This window comes from Neomonachus schauinslandi, chromosome 2, assembly GCF_002201575.2.
Source record: "Neomonachus schauinslandi chromosome 2, ASM220157v2, whole genome shotgun sequence".
Lineage (NCBI taxonomy): Eukaryota > Metazoa > Chordata > Mammalia > Carnivora > Phocidae > Neomonachus > Neomonachus schauinslandi.
Window position 1 is genome coordinate 16,925,360 of NC_058404.1, and position 16,146 is coordinate 16,941,505.

Genomic DNA, 16,146 nt, shown 5'->3' on the forward strand with positions numbered 1-16,146 from the left:
GGGATCCTGCTTAAATTTAAGCAGGGAAAGATCCCACTGTGGACATAAGCACCTTGCACAATGAGCAGTAGATTAAAATTAAGTCTTTGGCACTTACTAATCAGCTTGACCCCATGGACCTCCAGTTAATACCTGGACCCTCTGGCATTTGCTGCCTGCAGGAGGGGGTGGCCTTCGTCTTTCCCAGTTCCTTGCCAGATACCACGGTCTAGAGCAGGTCACCCTTCCCTCAGACTCCTTGGCTATTTGGGGAGCCCCTGTAGATTAGACTGTACAGATGGAATTGCCACCATCATACGTGATGGAGCTCAGTGGAATGTTGCTACTTTGCATCTCTTAACTAAGATGTTCCTGCTAAAGGATGGGGTCCAAGGGTCGGCACAGTTCGCTAAACTTCAGGCCGTCATCTTAGCACTGGAGACTCTAATCAGCAAATGGCTCTGTCTGCATGTTTTTACAAACTCTTAGACCATTGCCTTTGGACCATTGTGCCTTTCCGGGTAAAGAAGTCTTGAAATCTCTTGCCTCCTAATATCCAAAATATAAATCAAAGTTACATGTGTCTTTACATATGCAAAGGTCACAATACCACGCTTCACCAGGACACTCCTTATCTCCTTATCCACTTTGATATTCAGTATTCCAGACATTGCTGATACTGACCAAGACACACATTTCACTTCTCAAAATAAAGTGCTAGGCTCCTATAGAAGGCATTTAATAAAACTTTTAGCCTCCTGGCAATGGGTTTAATTGAGAAGCCTAAAGGGCTCCTCAGAGAACTCCTGTTTCAGTTACAAAATGACAAATGAACCGTTAAATGGATCTATAACTTTCCCAGGTCTTAATCTGTCTTAATTCAAGGCCCCTTGGCTTACTCACACTTCATACCAACTTTAATAATCTTTCCCATCCCCCTTTAATGTAAAGGGGGAGGTGTCTCTCTTCCATGCATACAAAGACTTCTATATGAGGCCCTTTAATAGTGTCTCCCCCATCTTTATCCATCCTATACGGGCTGGGGCCAGATCAATGGTAAATATTCTTCTGGGATGCATTAGACCAGATTATCCCATGGGCCAGATACCTGCCCCTGTGATATAGGGCCCATCTGAACCTAAACCTCCACCACCTAAAATCTTCTCCTATGTTCAGGCCATAAGGGGAGATCATTAATCTGTCTCTCTCTCTGATCCTTTCCAAAAAATTAAAATTAGTTTTCCAGGTCCATTTACAGAATAGTATGGACTACCAAGAAGGGAGATCAAAAGTTCCACTTAGTAAATAAAAATCACATTCAGGGATAATAATGGAATCAACATCATATCCCTTAATGATAAAACTAGATAACTCCTCATGTCCACATGCCATCCAGTTTGGCTAATGCAATCCCTGCAGCTCAAAGACCTCACTGATTGCCCACCACCAACCGAAATAACAACTGAGCCAAAGGGGCTTTGGTTTACCTGCTGACAGACTAATGCTGGTTTCAATCCCAGCCACAGATACTTCAGATGACTAATAATCCTACACCCTATTAACCACATGCATCCTATTTGCAATAAAACCCCTCTCATCATCCATCTGGGCAAAAGCTTGGATTGCTGGGAGCTTTTAGGTTTTGCCACCCTTAAGTAGACCATTAGTTGTGCTAGTCGGGTTCCAGAGCTTTGGTCCAATTACAACACTATCATGGATGCTGGCACCACTTTTGCTAGCTCTGCACCCAGAAAGCCCCTTGACTTAAAAGATATTTACAAGCTCCCAGGCCCCACATTGCCCTCAATGTCTGCAAGGGCTAAACCTTACAATTTGGGCCATATGGCCGCAAAAACATGACCCACATCAGCCCCAGTGGATATCCCATGGGAAGGATGTCCTAGTCCCACATCGCAGACAACATCACCCTGGCCCAGGACTTGTTGCTGAAGATGACATTGCTCTTTTCATCAGAGATAACTTCATCCCTGACTCTCAGACCGCTGCCCCAGTAATGCCCACAGGCGGCCTCTCCTAAGGCACTGACGAACTGGACATGGGACGTTTATTGCCTTTCTTTCTTTGGTATTAGAGATTGTACTATACTTCCTGAGCTCACTGTCTGCTTAGTCCATGATTCTAGCATATACCTTGCTCTTGGCCGAAACCACTACACTCCCATGCCTAAAGGGAAATCGTAGAGAGGTTGCTACTATATGTGCCATTCTAAAAATTAATGACAATTATTATTCTGGCCCTCAACCCCCTGGGGAGAGAACCTCCCACTTTCCAGTGCCTTCTTTTACTCCCCTACTCCAGTTTTCCATCACAATCTCCCACTGTGTACTCTGACCATGTCCCCCACAACCACCCCTTCTCACCGATTATAAACAAATACTATTAACCTTTACATACATATTTCTTACTAAACAGTTAATTTACATCCCCCAACAACATAACTGCTTGACCTGCTAGCTTGACCCAAGAAATATGCCAAGATACTATTGTCACGAAAAAATATAATTCATGCTTTTAACACACTTTACAGCTCCACCAAAATATTGTTAGGAGCCCAGCAATTTCAGGTCTGGTTAATACCACATAAATGAGGAACTTGGTTATGGGAGGGCCTACAAAGACTCATACTTCTCCTTTTTTTCTTTTCTGCTCTTATGATAAATTGTTTTCTGTGCTGTTTAGGGCAACTATGCTCAATCTCTGGAAGTCTCTTTTATTATTTAGGACACTCAAATACTGCCCCCACCACCACGCCAAAAAATACTAGCTCAAAACTGATGTCAAGATATTAAGGGATCAATTGTAATATAGTTTTTAAACAATGCTGTCTTGACCCAGGTTTGAGGTCCTGGCTAGGGGTTGCTCAGCTCTCCTTCTTGAAGAGCTAATTACAACTCACTCCCCTTATCAGGTCCTCACACTCTAGGCCACTATACACCCATACTAATTGCCCTGGGAGCAGGTTTCAGACCACTAGAGAAAGCCCCTAAATGCTAGAGCCCACTGAAATTACTCAAATTAGTCAGTCCATAGGGAACCTGCAAAACCTAGCTAACCACACTCAGCTTGCCACACACATAAGCTGCCAACTACAGATCCAGTATGCTTGCTATGTTGAGGTAATCCTTTGTGTGGCAAGGTCTGGAAGCCTTCTCTCATTTGGAGCTCTAAGTAACAGTTTAGCTTTCATCTGAGTGTCATTGTGTTGTCTCCTGTCATCAAAAGAATCTTTTTTTTTAAGCTTTACTTATTTATTTTAGAAAGAAAAAGAGGGAGGGAGAGGGGCAGCGGGAGAGGGAGAGGGAGAGTTATAATCAGACTGTGCTGAGCGCAGAGCCCAATGTGGGGCTTGATCTTGCAACCCTGAGATCATGACCTGAGAGTTGGTTACAACCAAGAGTTGGATGCTTAACTGACTGTGCCCCCCAGGCACCCCTCAAAAGAATCCTTAAATCTTACAAAACAGCTGAGTGTTTTATCATGAAAACGTGTTTAGTTTTGTTAAATGCTTTTTTCTGCATCAATTGAGATGATCCTGTGGTTTTCTCCTTCAGTCTGTTAATGTGGTATATTACATTGTTTAATTTTTGTATGTTGAGCCATTCTCGAATTCCAAGAATAAATCCTACTAGGTCATGGTATATAATTTATTGAAGATTTTTGCATCAATATTCATGAGGGATATTGGCCCGTAGTTTTCTTTTCTTATAGTGTCTTTGTCTGGCTTTGGTATCAGAGTAATGCTGGCCTCAGTAAATGAGTTGGAAGTGCTCCCTCCTCTTTAATTTTTTTGGAAGAGCTTGATTAGGATTGGTGTTAATTCTTTAAGATTTGGTAGAATTCACTAGTGATGCCATCTGGTCCAGGTCTTTTTATTTTGTTGGGAGGTTTCTGATTACTGATTCAATCACTATTACCAGTTATAGGTCTATTTATTTCTATTTCTTTATGATTCAGTCTTGATAGTTGTGTCATTTCTAGGAATTTGGCCATTTCATCATGTTATCCAATTGGTTGGTGTGCAATAATTCGTAATACTCTCTTATAATTTGTTTGATTTTTGTGAAAGTGGTGGTAATGTCCCCACTTTCATTTCTGACTTTAATAATTTGAGTGATTTTTTTCTTAATCAGTGTAGCTAAAGGTTTGCCAATTTTGTTGATCTTTTCAAAGACCCAACTGTTGATTTCATTGATTTTTCTCTATTGTTTTCTTATTCTCTATTTCATTTATCTCCACTCTAATCTTTATTATTTCCTTCCTTTTTCTAGCTTTGGGTTTAATTTTCTCTTCTTTTTCTGGTTCTTTAAGGTGTAAAGTTAGACTTTGATTTGAGAACTTTCTTCTTCCTTACTCTAAGTGTTGACCACTTATCATTTGCATAGCACTGTTTTTGCTACATCCCATATGTTTTGATATGTTGTGTTTTCATTTTCATTTGTCTCAAGATATTTTCTAATTTCCCTTGTAATTTCTTATCTGACCAAATGATTGCGTTAAGAGTGTGTTGTTTAATTTCTATATATGGGTGAAATTCCCAGTTTCCCTTTTGTTACTGATTTCTAGTTTCATTCAGTTGTGATCAGAAATGATATTTTGTATGATTTCAGTCTCTTTTAGTTTATTAAGATCTATCTTGTGACCTAACATATGGTCTATCCTGGAAAGTGTTCCATGTGCACTTGAAAAAAATGTATTCTGCTTTTGTTGGGTGGAGTGTTCTGTATATGCCTGCTAGATCCAGTTGGTTCATAGTGTTGCTCAAGTTCTCTATTTCCTTATTGATCTTCTGTCTGGTTGCCTTATCTGTTATTGAAAGTGAGTATTGAAGTCTCCAACTATTATTGTATACTATCTATCTGTCCCTTCAATTCTGTCAATGTTTGCTTCATATATTTTGAAGCTCTTATGTTTGGTGGCTATATATTTATAATTCTTCATATGTTCTTGGTGGGTGGACACTTTTATCAATATATAAGGTTCTTTGTCTCATAACAGTTTTTGATTTAAAGTCAGTTTTGTCTGATATTGGTAAAGACAACTCCACTCTCTTCTGGTTATTATTCTATATGGGATATCTTTGTCCATCCTTTCACTTTCATATTATTTGTGTCTTTAGATTTAAAGTGAATTTCTTGTAGCTAGCAAATCATTAAATTATGCTTTTTTAATCCATTCTGCCAATCTATGCCTTTTGAGTGGGGGATTGAATGTATACACATTTAACAAAAACTACTGGTAAGAAAGGACTTACTTTTGCCATTTTGTTATTTGTTTTCTCCATTACTGCATTCTTTTGTGTTTAGTTGATTTTTATAATAACATAGTTTTGATTCCCTTCTCATTTTATTTTCTGTATATTTTATAGTTATATTTTTTATGATTTCCATGGGTATTACTTGTACAATTTTAAAGTTATAATAATTTCATTTGAATTGATACTAATTTAACTTTAATTGCATACAAAAACTATACTCTCGACCACCTTAAGTTATAGACACAGATATGTCATTATATGTTATATACTCACTAACATGGATTTATAATTATTTTATGGTTTTGTCTTTTAAATTCTCTAAAAATAAAAGTGAAGTTACAAAGCAAAATTACAATAATATTAGTTTTTATATTAACCATGTATTTAACTTTGGAAATCTATATCTTTATATATATTTGAATTACTGTCTAGTGTCCTTTTATTTCAACCTGAAGAATTCCCTTTAGCATTTCTTATAGGCTAAGCCTAGGGGTAATTAACTCCCTTAGCTATTGTTTATCTGGAATGTTTTACTATCTCCTTCATTTTTGAAGGATAGTTTTGGCCAACATAGGATTCTCACTTTACTGTTTATTTTTTCAGCATTTTAACTATATCAATCTCGCTGCCTTCTGCCCTCTAGGTTATTGCTGAGAAATACACTGATAATTTTATTGAGGATCATTTATAAGTGACAAGTCATTTCTCTCTTGCTGCTTTCGTGATTTCTCTTTGTCTTTCCACAGTTTGATTATAATGTGTCTCCATGTGGGATTTTTAGGGCTTATCATATTTGGTATTTGTTAAGTTTCTTAGATTTTTAGATTCATATATTTCATCAAATTTGAGGAAATTTTGGCCATTATTGAAGTATTTCTGCCCCATCTCTCTTTCTTCTCTTTCTAGATCTCCCATAATGTATATTGCTCTATTTTATAGTATCCCAGAAATCCCTTAAGCTCTGTTCACTTTTCCTCATTCTTTTTTCTTTTTTTTTAGACTCAATAATTTCAATTGTCTTATTTTTTTTTAAAGATTTTATTTATTCATTTGACAGAGAGAGAGAGACAGTAAGAGAGGGAACACAAGCAGGGGGAGTGGGAGAGGGAGAAGCAGGCTTCCTGTTGAGCAGGGAGCCCGATGCGGGGCTCGATCAAAGGACCCTGGGATCATGACCTGAGCCGAAGGCAGACGCCCAACAACTGAGCCACCCAGGCGCCCCTCAATGGTCTTATTTTTTAAAAAAATAATTGATTCTTTCTTCTGCCTGCTCAAATCTGCTATTGAATCCTGCTAGTGAATGTTTCCATGAAGTTATATTTTTCAGTTTCAGAATTTCTGTTTGGTTCCTTTTTATAATTTCTCTCTCTGTTGATAATCTCAAGTTGTTTATTTTTTTATTTCCCTGATTTCTATTATTTCTTTGTCTTTTTTGTTAGCTCTGTCTCCCCCTCTCTCTCTCCTGGTAAATCCAGACTTATTTATTTATTAAGGTTTCAATTTAAATCTCAGTTAGTTAACACACAGTGTAATATTAGTTTCAGGTGTACAATATAGTGATTCAATACTTCAGTACAACACCCAGGGCTCATCACAGCAAGTGCACTGCTTAATTCCCATCACCTATTTCAGCCAGCCCCTATCCCCTCCCTTCTGATAAACATCAGTTTGTTCTCTATACTTAAGAGTCTGTTTCTTGCTTTGCCTCCCTCTCTCTTTTTTCTCCCTTTGCTCATTTGTTTTGTTTCTTAAATTCCACATATGAGTGAAATCATACGGTACTTGCCTTTCTCTGACTGACTTATTTCATTTAGCATAATACACTCTAGCTCCATCTATGCCTTTGGAAATGGTGAGATTTCATTCTTTTTTCATGCCTGAGTAGTATTTCATCATATATATACCACCTCTTCTTTATCCATTCATCAGTCAATGGACGCCTGGGCTGTTTCCATAGTTTGGCTATTGCAGATAATACTGCTATAAACATTGGGGTACATGTATCCCTTTGAATTAGTATTTTTGTATTCTTTTGATAAATGCCTAGTAGTGCAATTGTTGGATCATAAGGTAGTTCTATTTTTAACTTTTTGAGGAACCTCCATACTGTTTTCCAGAGTGGCTGCACCAGCTTGCATTCCAACCAATAGTGCAAGAAGGTTCCCCTTTCTCCACATCCTTACCAGCACCTGTTGTTTCTAGTGTTGTTGATTTTAGCCATTCTGATAGGTGTGAGGTGATATCTCATTATTGTTTTGATTTGTATTTCCCTGATGATCAGTGATGTTGACCCACTATTCATGTGTCTGTTGGCCATCTGTATGTCTTCTTTGGAAAAATGTCTGTTCATGTCTTCTGCCCATTTTTTAATTTGATTATTCATTTTTGGAGTGTTGAGTTTTATAAGTTCTTTGTATATTTTGGATACTAACCCTTTATCAGATATGTCATTTGCAAATATCTTGGCCCATTCTATAGGTTTGCCTTTTAGTTTTATTGATTGTTTCCTTGGCTGTGCAGGAGCATTATATAGTTTATGTAGTTTACTTTTTATAGTTTACTTTTGTTTTTGTTTCCCTTGCCTCTGCAGACCTGTCTAGAAAGAAGTTCCTAAGGCTGATATCAAAGAGGTTACTGCCTGTGTCCTTTGCTAGGATTTTTATAGTTTCAGGTCTCACATTTAGGTCTTTAATCCATTTTGAATTTATTTTTGTGTATGGTGTAAGAAAGTGGTCCAATTTCATTCTTTTGAATGTTCTGTCTAGTTTTCCCAACACCATTTGTTGAAGAGACTGTCTTTTTCCCATTGGATATTCTTTCCTGCTTTGTTGAAGGTTAATTGATCATACAGTTGTGGGTTCATTTCTGGGTTTTTTATTCTGTTCTCTTGATCTATGTGTCAGACTTTTGGTCCAGTACTATACTGTTTTGATGACTACAGCTTTGTAATATAGCTTGAAGTGCAGAAATGTGATGCCTCCAGCTTTGTTTCTCTTTTTCGAGGTTTCTTTAGCTATTTGGGGTCTTTTGTAGTTCCATGCAAATTTTAGAGTTGTTTGTTCTAGCCCTGTGAAAAATGCTGTTGGTATTTTGATAGAGATTGCATTAAATGTGTAGATTGCTTTGGGTAGTATAGACATTTTAACAATATTTGTTCTTCCAATCCATGAGCATGGAATGCCTTTCCATTTATTTGTTTTCTCTTCAATTTCTTTCATCAGAGTTTTATAGTTTTCAAAGCACATGTCTTTTACCTCTTTGGTTAGGTTTATTCCTAGGTATCTTAGGGTTTTTGGTGCAATTGTAAATGGGATCGATTCCTTGATTTCTCTTCCTGCTGCTTCATTGTTGATATATAGAAATGTAACAGATTTCTTTTTTTTTAAGTTTATTTATTTATTTGAGAGAAAGAGGAGGGGAAGGGATAGAGGAAGAGGAAGAGGGCATCCAAGCAGACTCTATGCTGAGTGCAGAGCCCAGTGCGGGGCTCGATCCCAGAAGCCCAAGATCACAACCTGAGCCAAAACCAAGAGTTGGACGCTTAACCGACTGTGCCACCCAGGTGCCCCTAGAAATGTAACAGATTTCTGTACGTTGATTTTGTATCCTGCAACTTTGCTGAATTTGTCAATTCTAGCAGGTTTTTTGGTGGATTTGTTCAGGTTTTCTATGTATAGTATCATGTCATCTGCAAAAAGTGAGGTTCATTTCTTCCTTGCCCATCTGGATACATTTTATTTCTTTTTGTTGTCTAATTGCTGTGGCTAGGACTTCCAGTACTATGTTGAATAAAAGTGGTGGAAGTGGACATCCCTATCTTGTTCCTGACCATAGAAGAAAAGCTTTCAGTTTTTCCCCATTGAGGATAATATTAACCATGGGACTTTCATATATGGACTTTATAATGTTGAGGTATATTCCCTCTAAACCTACTTTGTTGAGGGTTTTTATCATGGATGGCTGTTGTACTTTCTCTTTTTCTATTGAAATTATTGTATGGTTCTTATCCTTTCTTTTATTAATGTGGTGTATCACATTGATTGATTTGCAAATATTGAGCCACACTTGCAAACTAGGAAGAAATTCCACTTGATTGTGGTGAATGATTTTTTTAATATATTGCTGGATTTGGTTCGCTAGTATTTTATTGAGAATTTTTTCATCCCTGTTCATCAGGGATATTGGCCTGTAGTTCTCTTTTTTTAATTGAGGCTTTATCTGGTTTTGAAAGCAGAGTAATGCTGGCCTCATAGAATGAATTTGGAAGTTTTCCTTCCTTTGCTATTTTTTGGAACAGTTTGAGAAGAATAAATATTAACTCTAATTTAACTTTTTTAAATGTTTGGTAGAATTCACCCGTAAAGCCATCAGGTCCTGAACTTTTGTTTTTTGGGGAGTTTTTTGATTACTTATTCAATTTCTTTGCTGGTTATTGGTCTGTTCAAGTTTTCTATTTCTTCCTGGTTCAGTTTTGGTAGTTTATATGTTTCTAGGAATTTATCCATTTCTTCTAGGTTGTCCAATTTGTTGGCATATAGTTTTTCATAATCTCTTATAAATGTTTGCATTTCTGTGGTGTTGGTTGTTGCTTCTCTCTCATTTGTGATTTTATTTATTTGGGTCCTTTCTCTTTTCTTTTTGATGAGTCTGGCTAGAGGTTTATCATTTTGTTAAGTTTTTGTTTGTTTGTTTGTTTTCCAAAGAAGCAGCTCCTGATTTCATTGATCTGATCTATTATTTGTTTGTTTGTTTTTAGCTTCTATATCATTTATTTCTGCTCTCTTCTTTATTATTTCATTCCTTCTGCTGGCTTTGGGCTTCATTTGTTGCTCTTTTTCTAGCTCCTTTAGGTATATGGTTAGGTTGTTTATTAGATTTTTCTTGCTTCTTGAGGTAAGCCTGTATTGCTATATACTTCCCTCTAAGGACCACTTTTGTTTCATCCCAAAGGTTTTGGTCTGATTTGTTTTCATTTTCTTTTGTTTCCATGTATTTTTACATTTCTTCTTTGATTTCCTGGTTGACCCATTCATTGTTTACTATAATGTTGTTTAGTCTCCATGTATTTGTGCTCTTTCCAATATTTTTCTTGTGGCTGACTTCTAGTTTCAAAGTATTGTAGTCAGAAAAGATGCATGGTATGACTTCAATCTTTTTGTAATTGTTGAGGCCTGTTTTGTGACCTAATATGTGATCTATTCTGGAGAATGTTCCATGTGCACTTGAAAAGAATGTGTATTATGCTGTTTTAGGATGGAACATTCTGAATATATCTGTTAAGTCCATCTAGTTCAGTGTGTCATTCAAAGCCATTGTTTTCTTGTTGATTTCCTGTTTGGATGATCTGTCTATTGATGTAGGTAGGGTTTTAAAGTCACCTACTATTATTCTATTATTATCGATTCGTTCCTTTATGTTTGTTATTAATTGTTTTATAAATTTAGGTGCTCCCAAGTTGGATGCATAAATATTTACAATTGTTATATGTTCTTATTGGATTGTCCTCTTTATGATTATATAATGTCTTTCTTTGTCTTTTTTTACAATCTTTGTTTTAAAGTATAGTTCATCTGATATAAATATTGCTATTCCAGCTTTCTTTGGGCATCCCTTTGTATGATAAATGTTTTTCTGCCCCCTCACTTTCCATCTTCAGGTGTCTTTAGGCCTAAAATGAGTCTCTTGTAGGCATCATATAGATAGGTCTTTTTTTTTTTTTAATCCATTCTGACACCCTGTGTCTTTTGATTGGAGCATTTGATCCATTTACACTCAAAGTAATTACTGATAGATTATTTATTGCCATTGTATTACTTGTTTTGTAGTTGTTTCTGGAGCTTTTCTCTGATTCTTTGTTTTTGTCACTTTTGGTCTCTCCTTAGCATTCAACAAGTTCCCTTTAATATTTAATATTTCTTACATGGCTGGTTTAGTGGTCATGAACTCCTTTAGTTTTTATTTCTCTGGGAAGCTCTTTACCTTTCCTTCTGTTCTGAATGAGAGCCTTGCTGGATAGACTGTTCTTGGCTGCAGGTTTTTCCCAGTCAGCACTTTGAATATATCATCCTACTTCCTTCTGGCTTGCCATATTTCTATTAAGAAATCTCCAGCTAGCCTTTTGGTTTTTTCCCTTGTATGTTACTGTCTTCTTTTGTGTCATTATTTTTAAGATTGTTTTCTTTATTATTATATTTTGTAAGTTTAATTAAAATATGTCTTATTGTTGGCCTGCTTTTATTGATTTTGATGGGAGCTCTCTGGATGTGTGTTTCCTTCCCAAGAGTAGGGAAGTGTTCTGCTATTATTTTGTGAAATAAATTTTCTGCCCCCTTTCCTCTCTTTCTCTTCTGAGACTCCTATAATACAATTATTATTACATTTGATGGAGTCACTGAGTTCCCTAAGTCTATTTTTGTGTTCCTTATTCTTTCTCTCTTTTGTTCACCTTCATTATTTTCCATTATTTTGTCCTCTATATCACTAATTCATTCCTCTGCTTCTTCCAGCCTGCTGTTCATTGTATTGGCCTGTTTCCAATCTCATCTATTGCATTCTTCATTTATGACTGATTCTTTTTTAACTCTTTTATCTCTGTGGTAAAAGATGTCTTCTATTCTTTTCTCAAGCCTGGTGTCTATCTTTGTGATTGTTGCTTTATTTTTTTTTTAAGATTTTATTTATTTATTTGACAGAGAGAGAGAGAGAGAGAGCAGCAGAGGGAGAGGGAGAAGCAGACTCCCCACTGAGCAGGGAGACCAGTATGGGACTTGATCCCCAGGATGCCGGGATCATGACCTGAGCTGAAGGCAGATGCTTAACCGACTGAGCCACCCAGTCACCCACTATTGTTGCTTTAACTTCTCCATCAGTCATGTTACTTCTGTCTGTCTCACTTAGATCTCTGGCTGTGGCCTTATTTTGTTCTTTCATTTGGTATAAATTTCTCCATTTTGGCACTTTGTCCAAGTCTGCTTTATTCTCTGTGTTAGAAAAGCTAGTTATGTCTCCTGCTCCTGAAAGTAATGGCCTTATGAAGAACAGTCATATAGTGCCCAGGACCTAGCACTTCAGGGAGTGTCTCCAGTGTGTGTGTGTGAACTCTGCTGTTGTGTTCTGGCTGCTCTATCCTTCAGAGCAATTGTCTGCAGAGGCTCTCTTTGCCCACAGGGGGCAGTGTTTGCTCCTTGGCCTAAATGTGGAAAGTTTTAACTAGGTGTACTCTGGTCTGCTTGTGAAATGAGACCTGACACTAACTACACCAGAACTGGGGCCCTGCAGAACTCTCTGGGTGGGAGAGGTGGTGTGGGTAGGGGTTTGTGCTAGTCTTCTGGGGGAGGGGACTGCCACACTGGGAATGAGACAAGCTTGACTGAGAAGGGCAGTTCCACCAGAGCACAGGGGGTTGGGGCTTGGTGTAACCAAGTTGGGCAGCCAGTGTTGGCACCAAGCTCTTTGAACATATTTTAAAAAGCTGGTTTAAAGTCTTTGTCTAGTAAATCCAATGTCTGTGCTTTCTCAGGAGAATGTCTGGAGCTTTATATTGTTCCTTTGAATGGGCTGTGTTTTCTTGTTTCTTTGTATGCCTTATGATTTTTATTAGAAAACTGGGCATTTGAAAAAATAGCAACCTCTCCCAGTCCTTACAAACGAGCTCTGTACTGGAGCAGTGCCTCACCAATTGGGCAGTGCTTCACTAATTGGGTCAGGGATAAGCCTAAGATAAAAGCTTAAGGTCTTTTCTGAGAATGCCTCTTGCCTGGGCTTGTGTGTGGCTCTCTCAATTCCTCCATATACATGGCTATTTTTGAATGTCTTAATATCCCAAAGAGTTCATTCCAGCTTTTCACCAGGGACCTAGATGGTCTATTGTATGTCCCCACCTGTCATCTTTTGCCTCAGGTGCCTCTGTATATATAATCTTCCTGAAGCTTTCACAAACAGTGACTACTGCTTTTCCCCTAGACTGAGATTCAAGTTAGATGAGACAACTAGTCCTTTAGGAAGCCCCCAGAAAGGGTAGAACATTGCCAGTAAGTTTAATCTGCAACTGGGAATTTGGCTGCTGCATCTTCTAGATGAAGACTGCTGAGCCAGGAGGGAGTGGGGAAATGGTGAGTAAAATTTCCATTAATTTTCCTATCAATTTTAAAGTAAATTTTTCTTGCCTAGGAATTCACTTGGTTACTGTAGCTCTTTGGCTGTTTTTCACAGTTACTGTAAGGTTAATTCAGCCAGTTTCTTGTTTTTTGATGTTTTCATGGAATAAGGGATTGAAACTTTCTAGTTTGGCATTTTGCTGATATCACACCCTTGAAGAACTTTTGTGTAGTTAAAACAATCAGTTTGAAAAATTAAACAACATATCAGGCAAAAAAATTGCAATACACTTAGATGAAAGCTAATTTCTGTAATATCCAAAAAAACTCTTACAGTAAATCAATTATACAAATATGAAAACCAAGTAGCAATTTGAACAAACAACACATACAGGTAATTTAAAGAAAAAGAAATGTTACCATTTCTTTTGATGATGTTAAAGTGTATATTCAACTCTTATATTGGCTTATTTCTAGATAAAGTAAAGAATAAGACTAGTATTTTATATAAGCTGTAAACTCTGCATTGGAGCTTTCTAAACTTTGTTAGGTTTATGTATATTAGCTCCATATCTTTATTGTAGGAAACTTTTCCTTGCCCCACCTTTCTTCCACTTTTACTTCTTACTTTTTAAGGACCAGTTCCCATATTCTTATTATAAACCATCTCATGAAACAGATTAAGCTTCCTCTTAGGTGGAAATCAAGAAGTGTGGTCAAAAACAGTTGCCCAGCCTTTCCAACTCTGGGCTTTCTTTTTAATTTTCCCTGTTGATTCAAATTTTGCATTATAGAATGGAGATCAATTACATGAACATTAGTTCTCACCAATGATCAGTTCAATATGATTATGGTAAGTTATTAGTTGCTTTTGATACTTTGAACTTCCTTGTGTGATTGGTTTTTGTCTGCCATTTATGACTGTGGTTGGTTTTGTCTGCCATTTACAACTACATTCTTTAGATGCCCAGGAGACAGAAGCTTATCAAATTTAATTAAATGTTTAACATGTAGAATGAAAATGAAGTTGGGCCTAGAATTTTATTTTTTATCTTAGTACATGAATATTAAGTTCAAGGCATAGGGTTTGAAGAGTCCTTAACCATATCATGGGACTGTAGATAAAGGAGAGTGAGACCTCATTCATACTAACACACTTCACAGATTTATAAGAGACTGAAAGATATCACCACTTTTCAACTACCTTGAAAAATTTCTAAATAAATAAGTAAGTAAGTTTAGGTTAAACCAGAAGCTTCGTGTGTCATATATTGATTTCCTTTTTCAGAAGGGAAGTTCAAGTTTAATTTTGTTCAGTACATGTTAGAGTAGTGGGAAGGACATAGCGTTATTTCCTCTCTTGTTAAAGTTCTTGCTGAGTTGTCTGGGTGAGCTTAATTTAAAACAGCTGAAGTCAATGAGCAGAAATAGAAATGGCACTGGTAAGAGGAACTGTCCCTTTACATTAAAGAAAGAGTTCAGAAACCAAAAAAAGAGAAAGAAATGCCTGCTAGAATTTCAGATGGTACAGAGTAGGATCATGTCCTTTCCAAAAGGCAGCTATGAAGGGAGACCAGTGAGCACAATTTAAAATGCCTGCCTATCTAATGCTCTGAGGCAAACATAACTCTTTATCTAGGTCCATAGTGCATTAATCACATTACAAACCCATGAGAAGTTTTATTGATGAAGAGGTACAACCTTACTTTGACTTCCTGTTAACACAGGGAAGACTGATTAGTCCAATTTATTGCAGAAATTCTTAAGAACTATGCTAAATTAAACCTGTGTGTGATATTGACTCTTCAATATCCAACAGCTCCCTGGCAATTGGATATTCAGTGTTGACCCAAGTTTAAATATTCCTCAATAATTAGTTCTCTATTTGGACCTCATAGAATCTGGCAACAGTATAATTATTTTCTCTAAAGTAACCTGTCTTTTCACATAGTCTGTTTTCCCCGCAATTTCAACTCTCTCTATATATGTTGTCAGAAATTGCAGTGAAGCAATCTTCATGTCTAAATTAATTTATATGGAAAATTGTAAACACTGTCCCATATAGCCTTCAGTAGTCTAGTTTTATAGATGTTGATGACGATGAAAACCATAATTAAGCCTTCCTTTACAAATCTTATGATGAAGTGAATAGATTTCCTAGTGATTATACATTGTCTTCGATCATCAAAAGATTCTTTGCCTCACATTAAAAAGGCTGTAATTGTCCTTCAAAAACAATGTCTAGGGGCGCCTGGGTGGCTCAGTCGTTAAGCGTCTGCCTTCGGCTCAGGTCATGATCCCAGGGTCCTGGGATCGAGCCCCGCATCAGGCTCCCTGCTCCTTGGGAGCCTGCTTCTCCCTCTCCCACTCCCCCTGCTTGTGTTCCCTCTCTCGCTGTGTCTCTCTCTGTCAAATAAATAAATAAATAATCTTTAAAAAAATAAATAAAAATAAAAACAATGTCTAATTTATTAAGAATTATTATTAGGAGTAGGCAGAGAAGGACAGAGGGTCTATAGTTCCATAAATTTGTAAGTAGTAAATTACCAATTACTTTCGGCTTATAACTGCCAGACATTTCCCTTAAAAAGGGAAAAATGAGCTTTGTCACTATAGCACCTACCACCGTAATAGCTAAATAAGTTAATGTATAATTAAGGAATGTGCAGTGGAGAGAAACTGACCTGAGATGTATTCAGAAACTAGCAAGAATTGACAACTATTAATATCTGGATGTAAACTGTTGCATTATGAGATGATCAATAAAAAGTATTTGGAAAAAGGCATTCATTAGTT